This window comes from Microcebus murinus, chromosome 1 (assembly GCF_040939455.1).
Source record: "Microcebus murinus isolate Inina chromosome 1, M.murinus_Inina_mat1.0, whole genome shotgun sequence".
Lineage (NCBI taxonomy): Eukaryota > Metazoa > Chordata > Mammalia > Primates > Cheirogaleidae > Microcebus > Microcebus murinus.
In genome coordinates, this window is record NC_134104.1 from 164938480 (window position 1) to 164948576 (window position 10097).

At 63.1% G+C, this 10097-nt stretch overlaps 1 pseudogene; it reads right to left on the reverse strand.

The window, feature by feature from the left end:
• Nucleotides 1–583: 583 nt before the first annotated feature.
• Nucleotides 584–702, reverse strand: LOC142874599 (uncharacterized; annotated as a pseudogene).
• Between the last annotated feature and the right edge of the window lie 9395 nt (nt 703–10097).

Below are 10097 nucleotides of genomic sequence, written 5' to 3' on the forward strand. Positions count from 1 at the left end.
CGCCGTGTGGATTTATTGTATCCCCTCACCCACGGGAGACAGGTGGCAGGGCGCTGTGTGGAACTTGTTGTGTCCACACACCCAGCAGAGACAGGAGGACAGGGCGCAGTGTGGATGTGACTGTAAACTCACCCACGGGAGACGGGCAGTCAGGGCGCAGTGTGGAACTGGCTGTGTCCACACACCAAAGGGACACAGGCAGGCAGGGCGCAGTGTGGGTCAGGCTGTGTCCACTCACCCATGGGTGACAGGAAGGCAGGGCTCTGTGTGGATCTAGCTGTTTCCACACACCCATGGGAGATGGGCAGGCCGTGCGCTGTGTCGATCTGGGTGTGTCCACACACCCATGGGGGATGGTCAGACAGGGTGTCAGACCTTTGGTCTGAGATCTGAGAGTCCAGATGCCACCCATACTGCCGCGTGACGGCTGTGTCGCGGCGTGGGACAAGAGGAGGCCCCACGGTGCGGGCTGGGGCGCCAGGCACCGCGACGGGTGCCGAGGGTGGGGGTCACCCCCAACCCTGGCCGCCGCTCCGCTCCTAGAAAGAAGACAGAACAAGAGGCAAAAAAAAAAAAAAGAAGAAGCCTATGGCACGCGGTATTCCCAGGCGGTCTCCCATCCAAGTACTAACCAGGCCCGACCCTGCTTAGCTTCGGAGACCAGACGAGGTCGGGCGCGTTCAGGGTGGTGTGGCCCTAGACGGCGGAGGGCGCCCCTGCCCTGCTCAAGAAGCCAAGCCTCCCTGCGTTTCCCCACCGCCTCCTCCCGCCCCAGGCCCCGCGCCGGCGCTGACCCGCGCTGGGCCGGGCCTGTGGAGTTCACCGGCCGGGTCCGGCGGGCTCCGAGGGACGGGGGTGACAGGCGGGGAGGGGCGAGGCGGGGCGGGGCGGGCCGGGGTGGGGGGCTGTCTCTCTATACACACACAAACACACACACACACACACACACACACACTCACTCACTCACACTCACACAAGATGCGCCTCCACGGCTGGACTCGCCAAGGTGGAGACCTTCCAGCCCCCTTCCTCTCCTCGCCTGGCCTCCTTCACCTACCCGCCCCCCACCCCCAGCTCGTGGCCGCCACCGCCGCCGCCACCGCCGATTGCGCACGCACGGGTCGCCCACCCTTTGACCCCAGGCAGGGGCCGCCCTCCCCGACAACCCCTTTCAGCTGCGCCCCCCACCCTGTGGCCCGGCGGCCGCCTATTCCCCCGGGCCCGGGCTGGGGCACAGCGCATGGGGGAGGGGAGCGAGTGTATGGGGCGTCTCTCTCTCTCTCTAGGGATGTGTCCCATGGGTGGGGTGGCGTGGTTTGTGGGGCGCTGAAGAAATCAGTCCCCTCCATCTCCTACCTCTGGAAAACGCCCAAGCCCTTGGAGAACTGCCGGCAACGCGACCGTGGGGGCCGGGACCCTCCTCTGTGTCCTCCTGTGGCCCAGTCCAAGGGGCCTGGGCCTGGCCGGGGCTGCATTGGACCCCGACCACCCTGGCATGTGGACTCGCTAAAAATCGGCGATTAGATATTGGATTCCAGCTTCATTGAGGTCATTTCACTAATGAGTGCACCGGAAAGAGTTTCCTAATCCATCTGTGAGGGTGGCAACTGAAAGAGAATTTTAAAGCTGACAGAATAGGCGAGGAAAGGCATAGGAGATTTCCACACCCAGTAAGGAAGCCTTTCCCGAAATGGAAGAAAGAAACGAGCAAACAGAGACACCGGTAGCCCGCCAGGATCAGAGTCTGCCCCTGAGAGAAAGTACCCTGACCAGGTTCACCCGTGGGTGTGTGGCGAACTAGCGGCATTCAGAAGAGCGAGGCCCGCAGTCTGTGCGGAAGACACCTGCACTCGGGTGTGTGTGGTGGCACGATTCACAAGCAGCTCCAGATGTTAAGCCAAGGAGAAGCCAGGGAGTTCCCAACGCCCCAGGTGTCCTCAGCCCAAGACTGGCTGCTGGGGGAATGCGCAGCCCGGCTCCTTGTCTCAGAGCCCTTGTCTCAGAGCGGGACAACCAGGAGGTGTGACGTACACCCCGGGGTTCCCAGGAGGATCAGGCTGAAGCTGGGACTTGGCCTGAAAGTGTCCCCTCGCATGGCCACCCCCTTCCCCTTCCTGCTCCTCTACTCCTGGTGCCCCTCCATCCAGGGGCCAGACCTTAAAGAGTCACCCGCAAGAGAATCCTGGTCCCAAAGGAGCCTTCTGGGGGACCCGTGCTGAGAGAGGTTGTGGGCATGGCCCGCTGGGGCTCTGCCCGACCCAGGGCTGAGAGGTGCAACCTCCCAGCTCTGGGTCCCTGCAGGGGAAGCGTTGGCAAGCACAGGGCCAGTCCTCCAAAGGCCCAGGTGCAGGGAGCCCAGGCCAAGCAGCCTGTGGAAGAAGCCACCCCGGGAACACGACTGCAGGCCACGGCCCTTCCCACCTCCTCCTCCTCCTCCTCCTGCTCCTCCACCCCCCCGACCTCCCACCCCCACCCCCGACATGGCGCAGGGCTCAGAGACACCTCAGACACTTGCTACCCAAAGTGCAAAGGGCATCAGTTGCTCCTCCAAACCCCCCCCCGCCCAGCAGACCGCTTTGTCCAGCCAGCCCCCGGGCCTCCCTGGGGTGCCCAGCACAAAAGTGCAGACAACCACCGGACCCTCAATCTCAGTTTTCGGATGTTTTTGCCACTCTAAGGACCCGCAGGCCAGCTGGGCCTTCTGGCAGGACAGAGAGCCCCGGAATCCGACGTGGAGAGCTGGGTATACGTCCCCACGAGGAGGCGGTCCCCACCTCCGCGGCTCTCCCCTTGCGGGGGGGAAAAGCAGCCACGGGGCCTCAGAGAAGACACCAGGCTGGGCGCCCGCCCCACAGTGGGGGCACGTCCCCCGCAGGCCACTTAGCGACGGCCGCCGGCCGGCGGACGGTTGGGTGGCGCGAGACGCTGCGGCCGCCCTGCTACCGGGTTCCTGGGAGGGCGTCCTGGAACCAGCGTCCACACCAAGCCCTTGGAACGCCCAGGCGACGGAGGAGCCCCGTCAGGCAGGGGCCGAGGACGGTGACGGCCCGGGCGGGGAGGAGCGTGTCAGGCAGGGGCAGAGGACGGTGACAGGTGACAGGCCGGGCGGGAAGGAGTCAGTCAGGCAGGGGCCGAGGAGGAGACGGGGCTGGGTAAGGGTTAGGGTTAGAGTCAGGGCACAAGTCACAATCGCAAAGACCTGGAAGCGACCCGAGTGCCCATCGACCCACGAGTGCGTAAATGAAATGTGGCGCGTGGACACCACGGAGTGCTATTCAGCTAGGAGGAGCAGCGGTGAGAGGGCACCTCTCGTGGTTCTCCTGGCCAGAGCTGGAACCCGTTCCAGTAAGCCAGGTAGCCCAAGAATGGACACACGAGCACCACGTGCTCGCGCTCACCAGCAAATGGGTACGAACCGATGGACACCTAAGTGGACACAGAGGAATCACCTTCATCGGGTGGGTGTCGGGCGGGTGGGGGGAGGAGATGGGCATACACCTCCATTAGGAATGGGGTGGGTGCGCACCGACTGGGGGATGGGCGCACTTGAGGCTCTGACCCGAGGGGGGAGGCTGGGAGAGGGCAACGTACCCGACCTTAACATTGGTACCCCCACAATACGCTGGAACGACATCAGAGGTGAATGAATAAGAACACAGGGGGGAGGGGGGCACGGGCAACACATGTCACCTTAATACTTGGACTCCCATCATCTGCTTGAAAAGAGAGAGAAAAGAAAATGCAATCATAGAGATAAGAGACATTTTTAAAAATAATGAATCCGAAGAGAAAAGTAAAAGGAGGCCTGTGGAGCAGGTCTGGGTGTGACTCCGGATCCCCCAACATCAGGTGCCACCACCAAAGATTCCTACGTGTAGCCCATAGAACCCCAAAAGCAACGGGACGAGTTCTGGTCACATACTCCCTCAAAATGACATCCTGGCCTTCTTCTGGAACTCCCTCCCCTCTCAGACTCTCAAGGTTTCCTCCAGCGTGTCGGCTCCCACAGAGCAGACGCTGTGAGGATCTTCCCGTATCCACACACCCATGGGAGACAGGCCGGCAGGGTGGTGTGTGGAACTGGCTGTGTCCACACACCCACTGGAGATGGGCAGGAAGGGTGCTGTGTGGACATGGCTGTTTCCACTGATTCACGGGAGACGGGCAGGCAGGGCGCTGTGTGGATCTGGGTGTGTTCACACACCCACAGGAGACGGGCAGGCAGGGCGCAGTTGGAACTGGCTGTTTCCCACACCCATGGGATACGGTCAGGCCGGGCGCGGTGTGGATCCGGCTGTGTCCACTCACCCATGAGACGGGCAGGCAGAGCTCTGTGTGGAACTGGCTGTGTCCACTCACCCACGGGAGATGGGCAGGCAGGGCGCAGTGTGGATGTGGCTGTGTCCACACACCCACGGGAGACGGTAAGGCAGAATGCTGTGTGGATGTGGCTTGTCCACACACCCACGGGAGACGGGCAGGCTGGGCACCTAGTGGATCGGGCTGAGTCCACACACCCAAGGGAGACGGGCAGGTAGGGCACAGTGTGGATGTGGCTGTGTCCACTCACCCACGGGAGACCGGCAGGTAGGGCGCAGTGTGGAACTGGCTGTGTCCACTCACCAACGAGATACGGGCAGTCAGGGCGCAGTGTGAAACAGGCTGTGTGCACACACCAAAGGGAGATGGGCAAGCAGGGAGCATTGTGGATCTGGCTGTGTCCACTCACCCATGGGTGATGGGCAGGCAGGGCGCATTTGGAACTTGCTGTGTCCACACACCACCGGAGACTGGCAGGAAAGGCGCTGTGTGGACATGGCTTTTTCCACAGACCCACAGGAGATGGGCAGGCAGGGCGCTCTGTGGACTTGGCTGTGTCCACTCACCCAAAGGAGACAGGCTGGCAGGGCGCTGTGTGGATCTGGGTGTGTCCACACACCAACGGGAGACGGGCAGGCAGGGCGCAGTTGGAACAGGCTGTGTCCACAAACCCATGGAAAACGGTCAGGCAGGTTGCTGTGTGGATCTGGCTGTGTCCACACAGCCAAGGGAGATGGGCAGGCTGGGCTCTGTGTGGAACTGGCTGTGTCCACTCACCCACAGGAGACGGGCAGGCATGGCTCAGTGTGGAACTTGCTGTGTCCACGCACCCATGGGGCACGGTCTGGCAGGGTGCTGTGTGGATCTGGCCGTGTCCACACACCCACGGGAGACAAGCAGTCAGGGCACAGTGTGGAACTTGCTGTGTCCACATACCCACTGGAGACTGGCAGGAAGGGCGCTTTGTGTACATGGCTGTTTCCACTGACCCACGGGAGACAGGCAGGCAGGGCGCTCTGTGGACATGGCTGTGTCCACTCTCCCAAAGGAGAGAGGCAGGCAGGGCGCAGTGTGGTTGTGCCTGTGTCCACTCACCCACGGGAGACGGGAAGGCAGTGCGCAGTGTGGATCTTGCCGTGTCCACACACACACGGGAGACGGGCAGGCAGGGCGCAGTGTGGATGTGGCTGTTTCCACTCACCCACGGGAGACGGGAAGGTAGGGCAGAGTGTGGAACTTGCTATGTCCACTCACACATGGGCGACGGGCAGGTAGGGCAAAGTGTGGATCTTGCCGTGTCCACACACCCACCGAGGATGGGCAGGCAGGGTGCAGTGTGGAACTGGTTTTGTCCACTCACCCATGGGTGACGGGCAGACAGGGCGCAGTGTGGATGTGGCTGTGTCCACTCACCAACGGGAGACTTGCAGGCAGGGCGCAGTGTGGATCTAGCTGTGTCCACTCACCCATGGGTGATGGGCAGGCAGGGCACAGAGTGAACTAGCTGTCTCCACACAAGCACCGGAGACGGGCAGGCAGAGCTCTGTGTGGAACTTGCTGTGACCACACACCCACGCGAGACGGGCAGGCAGGGCGCAGTGTGGATCTGGCTGTGTCCACTCACACACGGGAGACGGGCAGGCTGGGTGCCGTGTGGATCTGGCTTTGTCCACACACCCACAGGAGACGGGCAGTCAGGGCGCAGTGTGGAACTAGCTGTGTCCACTCAAACATGGGTGATGGGCCGGCAGGGCACAATTTGGAACTGGCTGTGTCCACACACCCACCGGAGAGGGGCAGGCAGGGCTCTGTGTAGAAATGGCAATGTCCACACACCCACGGGAGACGGGCAGGCAGGGTGCAGTGTGGATCTGGCTGTGTCCACTCACCCATGGGTGACGGGCAGGCAGGGCGCAGTGTGGAACTGGCTGTGTCCACACACCCATGGGAGACGGGCAGGCCGTGCGCTGTGTTGATCTGGCTGTGTCCACTCACCCACGGGAGACGGGCAGGCTGGGTGCTGAGTTGATGTGGATGTGTCCCCACACCGATTAGAGATGGGCATGCAGGGCGCAGTGTGGAACTTGGTGTGTCCACACACCCACGGGAGTCGGGCAGGCAGGGCGCAGTGTGGATCTGGCTGTGTCCACTCACCCATGGGTGACGGGCAGGCAGGGCGCAGTGTGGAACTGGCTGTGACCACACACCCATGGGAGACTGGCAGGCCGTGCGCTGTGTTGATCTGGGTGTGTCCACACACCCACGGGAGAAGGTAAGGTAGGGCGCTGTGTGGATCTGGGTGTGTCCACTCTCCCATGGGAGACAGTCTGGCAGGGGGCTGTGTGGATGTGGCTGTGTCCACTCACCCATGGGAGACGGGCTGGCTGTGTGCCATGTGGATCTGGCTGTGTCCACACACCCACAGCAGAGGGGCAGGTAGGGCGCTGTGTGGATCTGGCTGTGTCCACTAACCCACGGAAGAGGGGCAGGCAGGGCGCGGTGTGGATCTGGCTGTATCCACTCACCCACGGGAGATGGGCAGACAGGGCGCAGTGTAGATCTGGCTGTATCCACTCACTCACGGGAGACGGGCTGGCAGAGCGCAGTGTGGATCTTGCCATGTCCACACACCCACGGGAGACGGGCAGGCAGTGCGCAGATTCGATATGGCTGTGTCCACACACCCACGGAAGATGGGCAGGCAGGGCGCAGTGTGGATCTTGTCGTGTCCACACACCCACGGGAGACCGGCAGGCAAGGCGCAGTGTGGAAATGGCTGTGTCCACACACCCTCGGGAGACGGGCAGGCAGGGCGCTGTGTGGATCTGGCTGTGTCCAATCACCGACGGGAGACGGGCAGGCAGGGCGCAGTGTGGATCTGGCCGTGTCCACAAACCCACGGGAGATGGACAGGCAGGGGGCCGTCTGGATGTGGCCTTGTCCTCACACCCTCGGGAGATAGGCAGGCAGGGCGCTGTGTGGATCTGGCTGTGTCCACTCACCCATGGGAGACGGTCAGGCAGGGTGCTCTGTGGATGTGCCTGTGTCCACTCACCCACGGGAGATGGGCAGGCTGGGTGCCATGTGGATCTGGCTGTGTCCACTCACCCATGGGAGACGGGCAGGTAGGGCGCTGTGTGGAACTGGCTGTGTCCACTGACCAACGGGTGACAGGCAGGCAGGTCGCTGTGTGGAACTGGCAGTGTCCACTCACCCACGGGAGATGGGCAGGCAGGTCACTGTGTTGACCTGGCTGTGTCCACTGACCCACGGGAGACGGGCAGATAGTGTGCTGTGTGGAACTGGCTGTGTCCACTCACCGACGGGAGACGGGCAGGCAGGGCGCAATGTGGAACAGGCACTGTCCACTCACCGATGGTAGACAGGCAGGTAGGGCGCTCTGTGAGATGGGCTGTGTCCACTGACCCACGGGTGACCGGCAGGTAGGGCGCTATGTGGAACTGGCAATGTTCACTCACCCACGGGAGATGGGCAGGCAGGGCACGGTGTGGAGCTGGCGCTGTCCACTCACCCATGGTAGAGAGGAAGGTAGGGCGCTCTTTGGGACGGGCTGTGTCCACTGATGCACGGGTGACGGGTAGGTAAGGCACTGTGTGCAACTGGCTTTGTCCACTCACCCACGCGGGACGGACAGGCAGGGCGCAGTTTTGTACTAGCAGTGTCCACTCACCCACGGGAGACGGGCAGGCAGGTCACTGTGTTGACCTGGCTGTGTCCACAGACCCACGGGAGACGGGCAGATAGGGCGCTGTGTGGAACTGGCTGTGTCCACTCACCGACGGGAGTCGGGCAGATAAATCGCAGTGTGGATCTGGCTGTGTCCACTCACCCACGGGGGACAGGCAGACAGGGTGCTGTGTGGATCTGGCTATGTCCACTGACCTATGGCAGACGGGCAGGCAAGGCGCAGTGCGGATCTGGCTGTGTCCACTCTCCCACGGCAGACGGGCAGGCAGGGCGCAGTGCGGATCTGGCTGTGTCCACTCACCCACGGGAGACGGGCAGGAAAGGCGCAAGTGGATCTGGCTGAGTCCACTCACCCATAGGAGACGGGCAGAGAGGGTGCTGTGTGTATCTGGCTATGTCCACTGACCCACCGCAGACGGGCAGGCAGGGCGCAGTGCGGATCTGGCGGTGTCCACTCACCCACGGCAGACGGGCAAACAGGGCGCAGTGCAGATCTGGCTGTGTCCACTCACCCACGGGAGACGGGCAGGCAAGGCGCAGTGTGGATCTGGCTGTGTCCACTCACCCAGGGCAGACGGGCAGGCAGGGCGCAGTGCGGATCTGGCTGTGTCCACTCACCCACGGCAGAAGGGCAGGCAGGGCGCAGGGCGGATCTGGCTGTGTCCACTCACCCACGGGATACGGGCAGGCAAGGCGCAGTGTGGATCTGGCTGTGTCCACTCACCCACGGGAGACGGGCAGAGAGGGTGCTGTGTGGATCTGCCTATGTCCACTGACCCACGGCAGACGGGCAGGCAGGGCGCAGTGCGGATCTGGCTGTATTTAATCACCCACGGCAGATGGGCAGGCAGGGCGCAGTGCGGATCTGGCTGTGTCCACTCACCCACGGGACACAGGCAGGCAACGCGCAGTGTGGATCTGGCTGTGTCAACTCACACACGGGAGACGGGCAGAGAGGGTGCTGTGTGGATCTGGCCATGTCCACTGACCCACGGCAGAAGGGCAGGCAGAGCGCAGTGCGGATCTGGCTGTGTCCACTAACCCACGGCAGACGGGCCGGCAGGGCGCAGTGCGGATCTGACTGTGTCTACTCACCCTCGACAGACGGGACGGCAGGGCGCAGTGCGGATCTGGCTGTGTCCACTCACCCATGGGAGACGGGCAGAGAGGGTGCTGTGTGGATCTGGCTATGTGCACTGACCCACGGAAGACGGGCAGGCAGGGCGCAGTGCGAATCTGGCTGTGTCCACTCACCCACAAGAGACGGGCAGGCAAGGCGCAGTGTGGATCTGGCTGTGTCCACTCACCCACGGGAGATGGGCAGAGAGGGTGCTGCGTGGATCTGGCTATGTCCACTGACCTGCGGCAGACGGGCAGGCAGGGCGCAGTACGGATCTGGCTGTGTCCACTCACCCTCGACAGACGGGCAGGCAGGGCGCAGTGCGGATCTGGCTGTGTCCACTCACCCACGGGAGTCGGGCAGGTAAATCGCAGTGTGGATCTGGCTGTGTCCACTCACCCACGGGTGACAGGCAGAGAGGGTGCTGTGTCGATCTGGCTATGTCCACTGACCCACGGCAGACGGGCAGAGAGGGTGCTGTGTGGATGTGGCTAGGTCCACTGACCCACGGCAGACGGGCAGGCAGGGCGCAGTGCGGTTCTGGCTGCGTCTACTCACCCACGGCAGACGGGCAGGCAGGGCGCAGTGCGGATCTGGCTGTGTCCACTCACCCACGGGAGACGGGCAGGCAGGGCGCAGTGCGGACCTGGCTTGGCCACTCACCCACGGTAGAAGGGTAGGCAAGGCGCAGTGTGGATCTGGCTGTGTCCACTCACCCACGGCAGACGGGCAAGCAAGGCGCATTGTGGATCTGGCTGTGTCCACTCACCCATGGGAGACGGACAGAGAGGGTGCTGTGTGGATCTGGCTATGTCCACTGACCCACGGCAGACGGGCCGGCAGGGCCCAGTGCGGATCTGGCTGTGTCCACTCACCCACAGGAGACGGGCAGGCAGGGCGCAGTGCGGACCTGGCTTGGCCACTCACCCACGATAGAAGGTCAGGCAAG